General features: G+C 53.3%; 1 protein-coding gene across 4 annotated transcripts in view; it reads left to right on the forward strand.

Annotated features, from left to right (window-relative positions):
- The window catches only part of DLGAP2 (DLG associated protein 2), a 791,263-nt gene that overhangs the window by 741,472 nt on the left and 34,958 nt on the right, over positions 1–14,833 (forward strand). The gene's annotated exons all lie outside the window — the stretch shown is intronic.

Genomic DNA, 14,833 nt, shown 5'->3' on the forward strand with positions numbered 1-14,833 from the left:
GGCTGCGGGAGAGCTTGGGTTTCACGCTCAGTCAGCCCCTCACCTGGTGCAAGACAGTGTTGACAGGCCGCTTGGGGAGCCTGGTCTCCCCAAAAAGGCCTCCTCCGGGGCCAGGGGGCTGTGTTTTGTCTGGCCCCATTAGCCCGCTCATCTCCCCTCCTCCTTCGAGAATTAAGGTGGTCTTGTTTCTAGCCTTGCATTCATTAACAGGCAGGTGTGGAATTTAGAGACGTTTGTGCTTCTCATTTTTTTTTTTTAATAATTGCTAATGGACTATTAAACTGCACGCTAAGTTTAGGCAGAAAACTAGGCCAGGTTTTATACACAGTGTGGTGTTTTCCAACATGTTAATGAAGTTGCACTTGAGCCCGTCTGGAGACGTCATGTCTGTGACCTTAGAATCTAATGTATATTTGTAATGTTGGTTTGGTTCGGCGTATCACCCCCGCCCCTGGGAGAGCACAGCCACCAGGAGAGCAGGGACGGGGGGACACAGTCTGTTCTGTAGTGTCCTGACAGCTGGCGTGTTGCAGGTGACGCGTCCACGTCAGGGACAGTCGTGACGGAAGCCCCCTGCCTGGGTTCCCCTGGAGGACGTCTCTGGGGTTCACCCCAGAATCGCATCACTGCTTCTCCAGTTCCAGAAGGCAAGGTCAGGTTATTCTCCTTAGTGAAGGATAACACACGAGGGGGACACAGGGACGGGAGTCAGCCGGCAAACGGAGGAAGTGTTGGGAGCAGTTTCCGGAAAGCTCAGCACCTCGCCACTCGGGCCCCTGCACACCTTCCCTTCCGTGCCCTCGTCTGGAGGTCGTGCTCCCTGACGACTCCTCCGGCAGTTTCCATGCCGGCCTTTCTCTCCATGTGCCTTCGCCGAGGGGCCGTGGAGGACACGCTGTCCTGCAGACGCCAGATGGCTGTGCCAGGCACCTCCGTTGTGCTCTCCAGGGCACCGTTACCAGGGCCGATTTGGAGCAGGCATTTCATTGACCGGCTTGCACACAACCTCGTGTTTGCACCGTCCGTGTTCCTTGCACCGGGTCTATGAGTCTGTCGGGCGACTGGGACGCCCTGAAGCACCTGGGCTCCTGACGGCAGTGCCAGAACAGAGCCGCCGGACAGAGGTCCGGCTCAGGTGACAGAGCTCACCATCCCCCTCAGTGCCCTGTGCCCCGCCAGCTCTCTGGCCGCACGCGCCGTGCGTGCTCGGCTAGCTCACACCAATGCTGCTGATGGATTTCAGCAGCTGGGAAGCTCACGAAGAAGCTCCCTGGCCAAGGAGCTCTGGTTTATTGGCACGGCCGACATCGGCCATCTGACCGTTCACTGTCAACGAGACGCGCACAGAAGGCACTTGTCGATGCCTGGCCCGTGTTTCAGGATGGATGACCGTATTTCCTTACAGTCACCTTGAGGTTGTGAGTATGTCACCCCTACCTATGCAGTGGGGGCCTTCCGACTTTCTTACCGAACCGTTCTGGGGGGAAGCGGGCAGTGTTTATTTAGCACGTGTTCACTGAGCACCCACAAGTGTGAGCAAGTCACAAGTCAGGTATTATTTTTACGCTTGCAGATGGCATTTGCCTTATCGGCTTAGTAACTTTTTCATGGAAGGTCGTTTTCTTTTCCTTGAACAGAGACAGCAGCGCCTCTGGGTATATTAACTGAGATAGGCCGTCAGCCACACACCATTGTTTCCACGTGCAGGTGAGAAAACCCACAATTTCACCGTCAAACAAAACACCATCTGAGAATCTCTCCCCGCTCTCCAAATTTTGACAGTAAAAATGTCATGCCGGTGCGACTTTAATGTAGACGGCTTTCACAATTAAATGTCCCAAGTGGAAATGAATACACACACATTTTCTGCGGAAAATCCAAGTTCTCATTATGTAATGTGAATTTTAAATATTTAAAACGAACACAGGAAGTGCCTTGGACAGTGACACGGCTGTCATCACTATGTTCCTGTCTACGAGACGTTAAGTGCTGGTTAGACTATAATTTCTTGCCAATTAACACTTTTGAAGTAGATGTCTTCACTGCCAGCCCATCAACGTTGCCCCAGAACTTGGGTGGCCCACATCATTTTGGTAACTTCAGGGAAACCGCTGTCTGTGGGTGTGGATATGGCTTCTGCGTCCTGTTGGATTTACACTTATGTTTGGAGACTGACGTTAATTAAAGTGTCAAAATAGCTTTCATCTTTTATGTTGAATCTTTTGCCTTCAAAGTTTAATTTCTCCAACATCCAGACTCTCATTTAGACATTCATGGACTTGATTGCTGTGATTCTTTTTATGCTGTTATCTTTGAAGCTCTAATTAACGGAGGGCGGTGAGTTTAAGTGTGGCTATTACGTTCGGACAGACCGGTGCTGCTTGCTGTGTGGGATATACTTCATCTTGATTACGTATTTGTGCTTTACACAATAGAAAGCTAATTTCTAAATTTCCTTTTTGGCTTGCAAATGGCCTGCCTGGCTTGCATTCAGAAACGGTGTGGGGGACGCCAGGTGTGGGTGGGTCAGTAGGCATGTGTTTGGAGTCATGATGTATCCACATTTGAGATGACTCAGCAGCCACACCACAGTGTAGGGCATCTCCTTCGTGAGCGGACCTCAACGGGAAGGTGTTTTCCCCAGATTCTCCTTCCAGAGATTTGCTAAGCCAACACTTTGAAGACCTGAGGGCACATCTTGATGACTGATTTCGTTTGCTTCAAGTCACCTGTTGAACAGATGGCTGCACGCGTACTCACGTGACTTTGCGGGGCAAAAATCTTCTAGCCCAGTGTACATGTCCCAAAGCTGTGCTGTCTGGGACAGGGTCCGGTAACCGAGCGGACAGCACAGAGCCCAACAAGGGGCTTGAACTCAGGCACCTTGAGATCATGACCTGAGCCGAAGTCAGATGCTTAACCGACTGAGGCACTCAGGTGCCCTAAGAAGTTAGGTCACTTAAAAGTGGCTAGTGGCTGTGCTGTTGGACGCAGCAGGCTGGCACACAGCCTTTCTCATGTGGCCGCCAGAGAGGGAAGCCAGGAGTCTGCGGACACAGGTGTGGTGGGCACGCCCCCCCCCCCACCTGCCAGGGTCAGCACCACAGCCGCTACCCTCTCCTCCCTGCTAACCGCCGTTTACACCCAGGGCTCTGGGAAGTCCCTTTTGAAAGGGTTTCCAAATGAGGTTAACTCAACCCCAAATGTATCTGGGAAAGTACATTTTTACACGCCTCGTTTATTCACCTCTAAGCAGGAAGAACAAGTCCACCTGAGGCAATCTCCATCAGGCCTCACTACTTGCATTTAATGGAATTTTACTGAAATTATGTGCATGGCTCCTTCCATATTAAATCAGGTGGTTAGCCTCTTCCGCGTGGCACAGAGGCCTGTGTTGGCACGGTGTACTCTGGAGGGGAGGCACTTCAGGGCAGCCTCCTTCCCCGGCCCCCTGCGTCTGGGGGTGACTCTCACCAACTCACCTGATCTCTGGGACATGAGCAAAACCCAACTAACCGGGTGATTGGATTAGAAAACATATATAGTGACCTCTCTCCCTATACTTAGGAAGCCACTTGAACAACAACCACAGATTTTCAGAGTGTTATGCACGTGGTGAAAGAAATCCATGACAGGCTTTTAAACACAAAAGGACATCATGCCTGAACTCAATTTTTTAAAAGAATAGAGTAGTCAGGTCTTCAGATACCTTAAGATACTAAGTTAAGTAATCATTTCATTTTTATTTCAAAATTCTTACTTGGTCACTTATATTTAAATAAATCTTCTGCGGTTGTTTGGAAACCTTTCTCTGTTGGCAGAGAATTCAGCAGAATTGTATTGCTAAATTAAATTTTCAGTTTTCAGTTGTATTTAAGGTTTGCCTGACATACATATAGAAAATGATAGGTAACAATGCCCATAATTAATAATTATTAGCTCCGGTGAGTATATTCTAATTGTGTATTCCCACACACGGAACAGAGTCAATTATTATCCCCAGACTATCCAGCTGAATAACTGAATGTTTTTCTTGAGTGGCTAAGATTGTTTCTTTAATTATTTATTGTAATTCTTGACGGTAAAGTAACATGATCCGATGATCATTTTAAATCTTCGACGATATTTCCAAGCTTCTAATTCTCACTGCGACACACCATTTAGGACACACGGTTCTAGCCCACAAGATCGTAGGTACCAACAAATCTTTGTCACTAGAGCAGATCGATGTAGCAATGAAAACACTGATTTACTTCCGTTTTTAAAAAATTCTGTCTCAATATTACTTTACCTAACATATTGTATGTACTGCAGTTTTATTTACCAAAAGCTCACGACTCATAGGTAATTTTTAACTTTTAAAATTAAAAAGCATTCAATTAACCATGAATATAAAAGCAACTTATTGTTCTGAATACTAAACTTCCCATTCAGGACCCTCTGGGGGAACACGCATATGGGTATAGAACCACTGGGAGCGGCTGTAGGGACTTTGAAAATGCACACGAAAGGCCTATCTTATGCCTTAAAATGCAAATCTCATTGACTTCCGTACTAACGTGATAATAAGTCTGATATCTGGGTGCCTGCAAGTTTTTATGTGTATTTCTAAATCTGTTTCCTCATATGATATTAATTTATACGGTATTTGTTATTCTCAAAACATTAAGTACCATTTATTTCTATTAAGTCTGTGTTGGGTTTCTCATGGGGCCCTTAGAAAGGAATCACGTGGACAAGTATAAGTATTCTCAGGGGCTTAACAATGTCCCAGCAGCGCACGTGTCTCTTTTGCATGGGGGTGTGGGTTCCTCAGATCCTGAATTATTCCCCCAGAACCTTCCCCGGGCCCTCCGGTAACCATCCTAGATGTCCTGACGGAAGTGATGTTCTGGCGGGCAGTCACCATGGGCGCTTTCACGGAGCAGGTCCCAGAGGATGGCAGACGCCCCCCTCGCTATGGCTGCTCACAAACTCCAGCAGCGAGGCCGCGGGGATCCACTGACTATCTGTGGGGCTGAGAGCTGCCAACCCGTTCCCACTTCCTAGGACTTCAGGAAGATTAAACGCAGTGATCCACATCAAAAATAATAATACTGTGTAGGCTTAGTAAAAGTTTATCAAATGTGAGCTATTTCCACAAAAACTTTGTACAAACAGAAATCTTTTCATATGCGTTCAAGGATTTTTTTTTTTCCTATTCACATTCAAGCAGCAAAGAACGGTGTGGTCTGAGCTGGCTGGGCTTGGGTCTCTGGGCCGGCAGTGGCACCTGCTGTCCCAGCCCTGTGACCGCAAATCATATGCCAGCAGAGTGACAGCATCGTCTCCCTCTATCCAGATGGCCGGTCGGTGCTGAGACGTGACAGTCATTAAACACCACTGTCACTCAGCTAGACCAGGGAGCGAAACTCCCCCGTGCTCAGTTCTGAATAGGAGGCCACACCTTCGTGCTCTGCCAGAAGGGTGACTGGCCGGAGGGCAGAAAGAACTTTGCGTGGCTGTGCTCCCAACGCTACTGTGATGTGGATGCTCTAACGTTCTCGGCGTCCCCTCCGAACTTCCCGTGAACCACGGAAATCTCTCATTAGGCGATGAAGGAAATACAAGAGGCCTTCTTCCCAAAAATAGTTTTCACTGGTTCCCATCACTTGAAGAATTGAGAGATAATTACAATTAATTTCCTCTGTCTGGGTCTTAATCCCATTAGTTAACAGTCCCTCCAAACAATCTGCATCACAGAGTGGGAAGACAATCTACAATGTCTTCCAATGCCAAACGTATTTTGATTTTTTTTTCTCGAAAATTTAGAACTGACTAAATTAAGAGGAAATTCTCGCTGAAACAATAAATGATTCTCCCAGTCCCCTTTGCGACGGGCAAGGGTGCCAGTGGGCTTCCGTGCACTGTGGAGGAATAAAATCAGATCAAGCCGTGAGAAATCAGACAGCTCTGTATGTGGTCCGAGAAAGAAAAAAGGCTCATTACCGCCAGTAACTGAGGGGGGCTTCTCTCCCAGTTCTGCCACCGGCTTCCTGGCTCACCTCGGGGAAGTCATTCAACCCATTGGAACCTACCTCTGTGTTCTCATCTGGGAGATGGGAATACAAATGCCGCCTACCTGGCGAGGTTTCCGGAAGCCTGCATGAGAAGTGAAGTGCTCAGCGTGGTGTTGCTGCAGCCCCCAGCTGTGGCTGGTCGCGGGCGCACACCCCCGGTCAGATCTCCTGAATATCCGTATGGACACTTGGTAACAATCTGCAGAGAAAGCAGGGATGGCACCCAGTTCACGGTGGCTGTTAGCACTTGTTTCTGTCCGCTGAGTACGGACGCAACAACGGCTGCCCTTGCTGGCCGCTTTCGTCTGCACGTGCCTTCTGTGTGTTTCCATCCCCACAACAGCACAAAAGGAGACATCCTGAGTAGTCTGAGGCCGAGACTCTAGGCTGAGGCCGAGAGAATTTAACTTGTCCAAGATCACACGGTTACCCAACTGTATGTCGGAAGCAAGGAAGAGTTAGTTCAGCTCTAGTAGACCGGAACGGAAGCTAGAAACAGAATTTCCCTTTGCAGAAATCTTGGTGGGAGAGATGCCGGTGTGTCCTCGTCTATGAGTCCCAAGATTCTGTAACTGCTCGGCCACCGTGAGTTTAGGGTACCCAGCTATGAGCATCACCAGCCAGGACCGCATTACTACGTCAAGATACTAAAATACTAAAGTGCATCAAGGCAAGTGTGTGAACGTTAAAGCACATTTTTTTTTCCATTTGGGGGAAGAAAGAAAAGTAGAATGGCCATTTGATATTTTCCCCTGGAAATAAATAATTCGAAGAAAACTCTGACACTTAAAAAGGAACAAGATAGTATCCCTAGAAAACTAATGTAATTAGTCAATTTGTCCCCTGAGTGAGAGCCTCCAGACCACTGGGGAGAGCCATAGTAAACCGTAGAGTACCTTTTATTTATTTATTTTTTTTTTAGTATAATTTATTGTCAAGTTGGCTAACATACAGCGTAGACAGTGTAGATTCCCGGGACTCGTCGCTTACATACAACACCCAGTGCTCGTCCCAACAAGTGCCCTCCTCAGTGCCCATCACCCATTTTCCCCACCCCACCCCCGTAGAGTACCTTTTAAATGAGAGCAGTGTTATCGGTAATTCCTGACCCACTGATTCTGATTCCACTCCACACGGCTTCCAGTATCGAGCACTGAGAGTCCACGCAAGGGAACGCGCACCCTCGGGGCGCACCTGCTGTGCCTTTCCCACGTGGCCCGCTCTGTCCTTCCACCAAGACCCCACCCAAGCCCATCTCCTCCGGAAAGCCCTCCCTGTCACCCCGGGGCCAGTCTGTCCTCAGGCTTCCGAGAGGCTCTGGTGCCGACTGTGGTCTTTTTGCCCTTCCCTTCAATTTGATGGTGAGCACGGAGGTGCCAGAGTCTTAGGCTCAAGCTCAGTGTTCACTGGAACCTTGAATCTGACGGTACGGCCGCTCAAACGATGCCTGGAATGCATGTGACTTCGGTGCCCACACAGAAGGAGCTGCGAGGTCTCTGCACCCCCTGCCCTGGCCCAGCTTTCGGGGTGTCCTTGGGCCCAGCATCCATAGAACACCCCAAGCTGACTCTGTTGTTACACAATTAACTCGGTGGTCTGACAGGGAAAATGCATGATTATCTTGGAAGCAGTTGATTTTTTTTAAGCAACAGGAAAAGCGTCAGATTGGACATACTTCCTTCAGTGTTTACTAGGAGACGAGAGCAGCCCTAACGAACATCCCGGTAGTCGGCTGTGCTGATGAGCGGAGGAACGTGAGTCTCCCAGACGCGCTCAGAATGTGACTCGCCGAAGCTGATCCAGAGCCTCTCCGGCGGCCAGCGAGCTGGCTCCGCGGTCCGCTGCTCCACACACACCGCGCTGATGGCGCCGAACCACCCGCCGCAGTGGCCGTTCAGACCGCATGCGGGCACACGACACAGCGTGAAGACGGCGTAAACTCTCTCTGGCCACCCAGAGAAAGTCGCTCTTGCGTGCAGCCCACGGTCCTTATGCAGGCTGGGAAGAACTGCCCAGCCTTAGCCAGCGTCTCAACGGAGCGTGTTGCTCACCTGCGCACCTTTACACAGAAACCTGTTCGAGAATTCGTATCACCCCCTGTAGCATCATGAGGTGGGAAGGTGCGACGTGAGGTTTTCCTGTGGTCGTGGACATACATTAAAACACTCCGGAACTTCGTTTTTATTTACAGGCCACCCACACGGGAGGTCCAGTTGGTTTGCCAAATGGCACTCAATACGTTTGGGAGACTCGTCATCTGGGGGTAGGGTTAGGGACATGTCTGAGGATGACTGTGACCATTTAGCGGCCAGGCTGGAAGTGGGTTCCAGGAGTGGCTGTGCTCCCATGTCCTGGGTGGATCTTTCCGCTGTGCCTGACCCCAGGGTGTCACAGTCCTTGAGTGCCACGAGATGGACACGGCAGCAGAACGTGGCCCCGGGGTGTCACGGTCCTTGAGCTCCACGAGATGGACACGGCAGCAGAACGTGGCCCCGGGGTGTCACGGTCCTTGAGCTCCACGAGATGGACACGGCAACAGAACGTGGCCCCGGGGTGTCACGGTCCCTGAACGCCACGAGATGGACACGGCAACAGAACGTGGCCCCGGGGTGTCACGGTCCCTGAACGCCACGAGATGGACATGGCAACAGAATGTGGCCCCAGGGTGTCACGGTCCCTGAGCGCCACGAGATGGACACGGCAGCAGAACGTGGCCCCAGGGTGTCACGGTCCCTGAGCGCCACGAGATGGACACGGCAGCAGAACGTGGCCAGTTTGGGGATTTCTTGAGCACCTTCCAGCTCCTGCCAGCGTGGCGAGGACAAGTGTGCCCGTGTCACAGCCGACGTTGCCTGTTAACCGCAGTCCTGTGTTTCTCTGTTGTCCTTCATCGTCACCCCCGCTACTGCCAGGTCAGGACAATTCTTCAGTCAGCATTTGCATCCGGGAGCCACAGCGCAGCCACCTGTGTTCTTTGAGTGTCACTCAGAGCCCCGGGGGCCGTGCTTACCTTCTGCCGGCCCAGTGCAGTCTGGGGACAGGGCATTACAGACAGACTCTCCTTGCAGAAGGTGGACGATGCCGGGCAGGTGAGCGTGGAAGCAATGACCCAGTGTCCGTGTTGTCACACGAAATGGTCCGTCAGCGAGCCTTCCTCACGCTCTCACCCGCTCAGTTCTCTTATTCGTGTGTATATGCCGCACTTAGTACCCTGAAACGTCAACATTATGAAGTAGTAGTAAGAGACGCTTCGTGAGAAACCGATGTTTAACTGGGCCGCCTCAATTCCTCAAGGACAAGGAGTGCACTCTGAATCCTCATCCAGGTTGGGAGGAAGCGGGATTGCCACCACGGGTAACCAAGTAGAAGGAAATGACGAGCTCTCGCCTGATGAGCCACCCACACGCGCGTCCCTTCATCTCACGGACGAGCACACGAGACCCGCTGGGAAGCAGGAGATGACTTGCAGCCCCAGCACCATGGCATTCCCAGCTGGGGGGGGGGGGGGGGGCTCTTCTGGCCTCTGCCTGCTACATGCCAGCAGGCCTCCCGTGCCCACCCAGTTGTGACACCATCAAGCACGTCCCTGGCAGAGAGTGGAGCGCCCTGGCTAACACACGGAAGTGTCTAACATGGGGACCTGAGAGTCCCCAAATCTGAATCCTCAGGGCACGGCCCTTGCTCACCATGCACCTGTGGTCCGTGCGGAGCACTGCCAGGCGGCTGCGGCTGAACGCGCGGTGATGGACGGAGCCGAGAACAGGGCGAGGCGCCCGCCTCTGCGCATTTCCGCTGCACCTCGGTTCCGCTCAGACGGACAGACAGGCACAGCCTGGCCCCTCTCCAGCCTCCCCTGGGCTGATGCATCCGTACCCCTGGTCCAGGGCCCTGTGGCTGCCAGAGTGGAGCGGCTCGCTGACATAGGACGGCACGCTCTCCCGAGGAGAGCGGGTGCCGCCAGCCTCCAGAGCGAGCTGTGATCCGTCAGAGACCGGAGCAAGCGTCAGCTGCCGAGGCCTGGTGGCCGGGCTCCCCCAGGGTCTCCCTGCAGGGGCCTTGGCCGTTAGCAGATCTGACCGGGTCCCCTCTGAGCCCTGCGTCCGCCAACAGCATCAGGTAGAAAATGGACTCAGCCCCATGGAGACATCTGCTGAGGGTGCTGTCCAGCTGCTCTGACTCTCCGTTTCCCCCCGGGCCTGGGGTCCCGCCCCGAATGCCAGTGTATTCACTAGTGTCTTCCTTTCCTGCCCACTCAGACCTCCGCCCTTTGCCCTTGTGCTAAAAACCTGCCCCAGGACCGCTTCCTGGAGCCCTTCTCCCAAATGCTGCCCTCTGATTGCCCTGTGAGCGCAGGCACTCCTCATACCCCGTGCTCCTTGGGCGGGAGGAGTCCTGCCTGCTCTTCCCTCCCTCACGCCCCTGACTCTCGGGCCCCCTCATGCCTCCTCCTGGGTCAGCGGGGTCAGCGGGGATTTCCGGCCCGACACAGCTTTGGGGATTCTGCATCTCACAGCTTAACTCCCTCCAGATGTTCAAAGTGATTTCCGGCCAAGCCTCTCTGTGCCCTGGGGCCTTGCTCCTCTCAGAACCCACTGGTGTTTCCCCTCCGTGCACCTGTACGGTACGTGTAAATTAAGTTTGTCGACGGCAGAAGTTATTTTCCTCTGTGTTAATGTTTGAGAAGCACCAACGTGTCCGTAGCTCGTTTTTCCATCGCCAAAAATAAGCTTCGTGAAGAAGGTGGGTCTTCCGCAGCTTTCGTTTCACTTGTTGCAGTTCACCTGTTCTGAAACCACGCAGCCCCTGGTGACGGGGGAGGGACCCCACAGTTCCCGGGGCCTCAGCCATGTCTTCTCCCCAGCGACCATGGCCATGTCCTAAAGCTATGGGATTCTTCCATAAGCTCATCCAGGCCCAGTTATGTGCCAGGCATGGCCCCAGGCATCACAGGTACCACACGTCTCCCCGGAGCGAACAAGTTCAGGGTCTGGTATCTACCATTCGCCCAAAGAAATGCTGCCATGGATGTAGGCCTGGGGCCAGGATGGCCGAGACGGAGATTTCCTGGGCCCGAGAGTCAGGAGAGGCCCAGGGAAGGCCTCCCGTATGAGACACAAGATGGAAATAAAAGGAAGGAGGCGAGAGCCTGAGAGAGACAGGCGCCACGTGGGCCACCCGCAGCGATGTCTGTGGAGCATCCACGTGTGTGGTCCAGAGGACCGATGGGCTGGAGAGGGTGGTGATCACTGAGGCCAGCAACAGCCACGAGGAGGAAGGATGGGGCGCTCAGGACTCAGGAGCGCGGGCGCGAAGCCAGGGGAGCAGACCAGAGTCCGTTCACAGACGTCAGTGAGGAAGCTTGCACGAGACTGGCTTGGGGCCAGGGAGGATCACTGTCCCGTCTGGAGGACAAACCCAAGGGGTGCCCTTGCGCAAGATGAGCCACAGAGAGAGTTGAGTGCTGAGTCTGAGAGAACTGGGCCGCAGACCAGAAGCTGTCCCCGTCCATAATGGAAGCTGCAGCTCAGGAGCGTGTGACTTTGGGGCCACTCGGGGGCAACAGTTGAAGCCCGGAAGGGAATGTGTCGCCGTGTTGGAGAAATAGGATGAAATCATCCAACAGTAAATGGGAGAGGGGAAATGGGGCTCAACACAGTCACAACCTTGGGGACTTGAAAGTGTGCCTTTGCATGCTGTCCTTGGAGGCCCTTGAAGCAGTGAGGGGGGTGGGGAAGGTACAGGTGAGGGGGGCGGTAGGTGGGGAAGGTGCAGGTGAGGGGGGTGGAGATGGTGCAGGTGAGGGGGCGGGGAGGTGCAGCAACACAGGAGGACACGGTAAAGACAAAGGCTGGATGTGATCTCCCAAGGGGAGATGGACCCTTTCAAGTAGGCTGTTTAAGGATCAAGAACAAAAGTTTAGGTCGCGGAAGGTCAGGACAGAGAAGGGCGGGGCACAGGCTGGCTCCGGGAGGAGGCAGACACTGTGGGACAGAGGAGGGACGGGACACAGCAAAGGACCGCACACATGGGCGCAGGCCGGTCCAGGTGCCATCAGTGTGCTCACATATTTTATCCTCGAAACAAATCCTAGCACGGGGGCTGCTTTATCCCCACTTGGCAGATGCGCGAGATTTTGTTGAAGTTGCTGTTGCCGAATGTCCCACCGACCGCTAGCAGGCTGCACTGGGGTCCGAACCCAGGCATTTGTTGCCGACCACCTGTTGCAGAAGCCTCTAAAGAGGGTGGCCAGGAAGCGGGGGGAGGGCCAGCCAAGGCGGGGGTACCCGCACACAGAGGGTTCCGCTGAGACTGCAGAGCGGGGCCAGAGCTGGGGGCGGGGGTGGGGGGAGGGAAGGGGCTTCCTAGCAGCTCTGAGGTTGAACACCGCAGCCTGTGGGGCCAGCGGGCCCACTTCTGTGGATTTCCCCGGCAGCAGCCCCACCGTGGCCCACGGTGCCCTCGGCAGATACCTGCCCGCTGACCTGCGGTGAGTCCCATAGAAACCCTCCTGTGGATCCCTACAGACCCAAGAGGGAGCCGCACAGGGTTCAGGAGCGTGGGGCTGAGAGGCGGCTGGTGAGCAGGGAAGGAGGTAAAGTCCAGCAGAGCAAGGGCTTGGTGGCCTCTGAAGTTTAGTGACAGGGAAGCTGTGGGAGCCAGAGAGGAAGAGAGAAGGAACAGGGAGGGCGGGAGAGGGCAGGCGGCTGCAGTGAGCGTCTCACAGGCAGAGACCCAAGCAGACCCACCACACGTCAGTGGGTAGGTGCAGGGGCGAGCGCCCCTGTGATTCTCTGAGATCCGATGGAGACCGAGCCCTCTGCCACCAACCTAGCCACCTCAGCCACTTTGACAGCAAGGGCGGGACACTCCCGGAGGAGGATGTCCAAGCCCTCTGGGGAAGGCAGGGGTTCGGCAGAGGTGAGCCCAGGACACGAGATGAGAGGGATGTCCCGGGACAGGGAACGGTGCCCAGTGGCACAGAGGAGGCACCAACAGCCTCCACCCCCGAGGCCCGCACCCTTATATTCAACACGTCAAGCAGTTTGTGTTTGAGCTCAGGAACCATACTGCGTGCGTGTCTGAATCTCCTAGAATAACGCCTCGAGTATGGTCCATGTTCAATAATCTTCCTTTAGAGCTTGATCCACATTAGGGGGGAAGTCTTTAAAATAAGAAAGGTGATTTTAGATGCTCCTCTGTGTAGACAGAGTTCAAAGCCTGTGTTTCCAAAAACTGTCTCCCTCCATCTGTTCCCTACCTTCCAGAGTCTCTTTTGATGCATTCGTTTAAAAATGTGTCTGTTTCATAAATTTTCACGTGCAGTTTTGATGCCTTTAAACTCAGTTCATCCTGACGTGACAAACTCACTTTATTTTGTCATTTGCCGACTTTTATTTGGAATGACATCTGAGGTTTTATTTATTAGGAAAACCCATTAACACCGATTAAGCAGTAATTGGGGGAGAGGATAGGGAACAGGGAAGGGCATTGAAATCCTCAGGAACAGAACAGGGGAAATCCTGTGCTCCCAAGTGCCGCAGCAGGACGGTGACTCGGGACAGCTTCTGAAAATCGTAGGTGAAACTTGCCCAGTCTTCTCCCCGCTGGGGGGGATGCCAAGTGCTCCCCAGGAGATGCTCCCATGCACATGCGGCTGGGCACACAGCAGCCCTCACCTGCCTATGGACCGCGTGCGTGCGTTTTTGCGCTGCACCGTGGTGAAGGAGTCTGTTTCAGAAGCACTTCTGTGGGCTCTTCTTTCCACATAAAGAAGAGTCATCAGGGTGCCTGGGTGGCTCAGTCGGTTGAGCGTCCGACTTCGGCTCAGGTCATGGTCTCACGGTTCGTGAGTTCGAGCCCCACGTCAGGCTCCGTGCTGACAGCTTAGAGTCTGGAGCCTGCTTCAGATTCTGTGTCTCCAGCTCTCCCTGCCCCTCCCCTGCTCATACTCTGTCTCTGTCTCTCAAAAATTAAACTTCTTTTTTAATTAAAAAAGGAAAATCATCAGCTGTAATGGAAAACACATTCATGTGAAAAAGGACTAGTTTGTCGTCACTTGAAAAATAAGTAACACGCTGAGCCCGGCAAAGGTGTCTAATGAGTTCAGAGACATTTAATTTAACTCCACGTCCAGATGCGTCTGTATTCTTCGGTGGATTGACTGTGGCTGGGGATGGAGAAGCCCGATGTGAAGGACAGGGGGAGACGGGCGGCTGGCGAGGGGCACACACGCGAGCGAGGCTTGGGCCGGGGGTTGATCTGGGATCCCGGTGTCCCTTCTCCACCGACGCCTATCCTTACTCCCAGTAAGCATGTCCTTACAGGGAGCAAGCTTCTCAGATCACATTCGTGCCCGTTGGAAGAATAGAACTTGCTCATCACAAACATTCCTCAAACACAGAAGCGGAGGAGACAACAGCCAGCCACGCTTTCCCTCGGCGATGACCTGGCGAAGGTTTTCTGTGCTTCTAACCTTTTTTCCGTACACAGGTTTTCTTTGAAGTACATTCCTCCTTCATCTGGACATAATTTAGCGTGTCGTGCTTCTTAGCGGGGCGCGAAGACACGAGCATTGCCCACGATGCTCGCCGTCTGTCCTGCTGAGTCAGAACTCCCTCAGTCCGGTCGCCATTGTTGCATTTTGGGGGGCTTCACCCTTTTCCTCTGTTACGAGTGTATCTGTGCGGACTCGGTGAGCACGCGGTTCCCGCCACGGTTTGCGCTGCTTCTTAGGCCCCGGGTTCCGAAAGGCCCGGCGGGTCGTAGGGGGGCGG

This window comes from Prionailurus bengalensis, chromosome B1 (assembly GCF_016509475.1).
Source record: "Prionailurus bengalensis isolate Pbe53 chromosome B1, Fcat_Pben_1.1_paternal_pri, whole genome shotgun sequence".
Taxonomy (NCBI): Eukaryota; Metazoa; Chordata; class Mammalia; order Carnivora; family Felidae; genus Prionailurus; species Prionailurus bengalensis.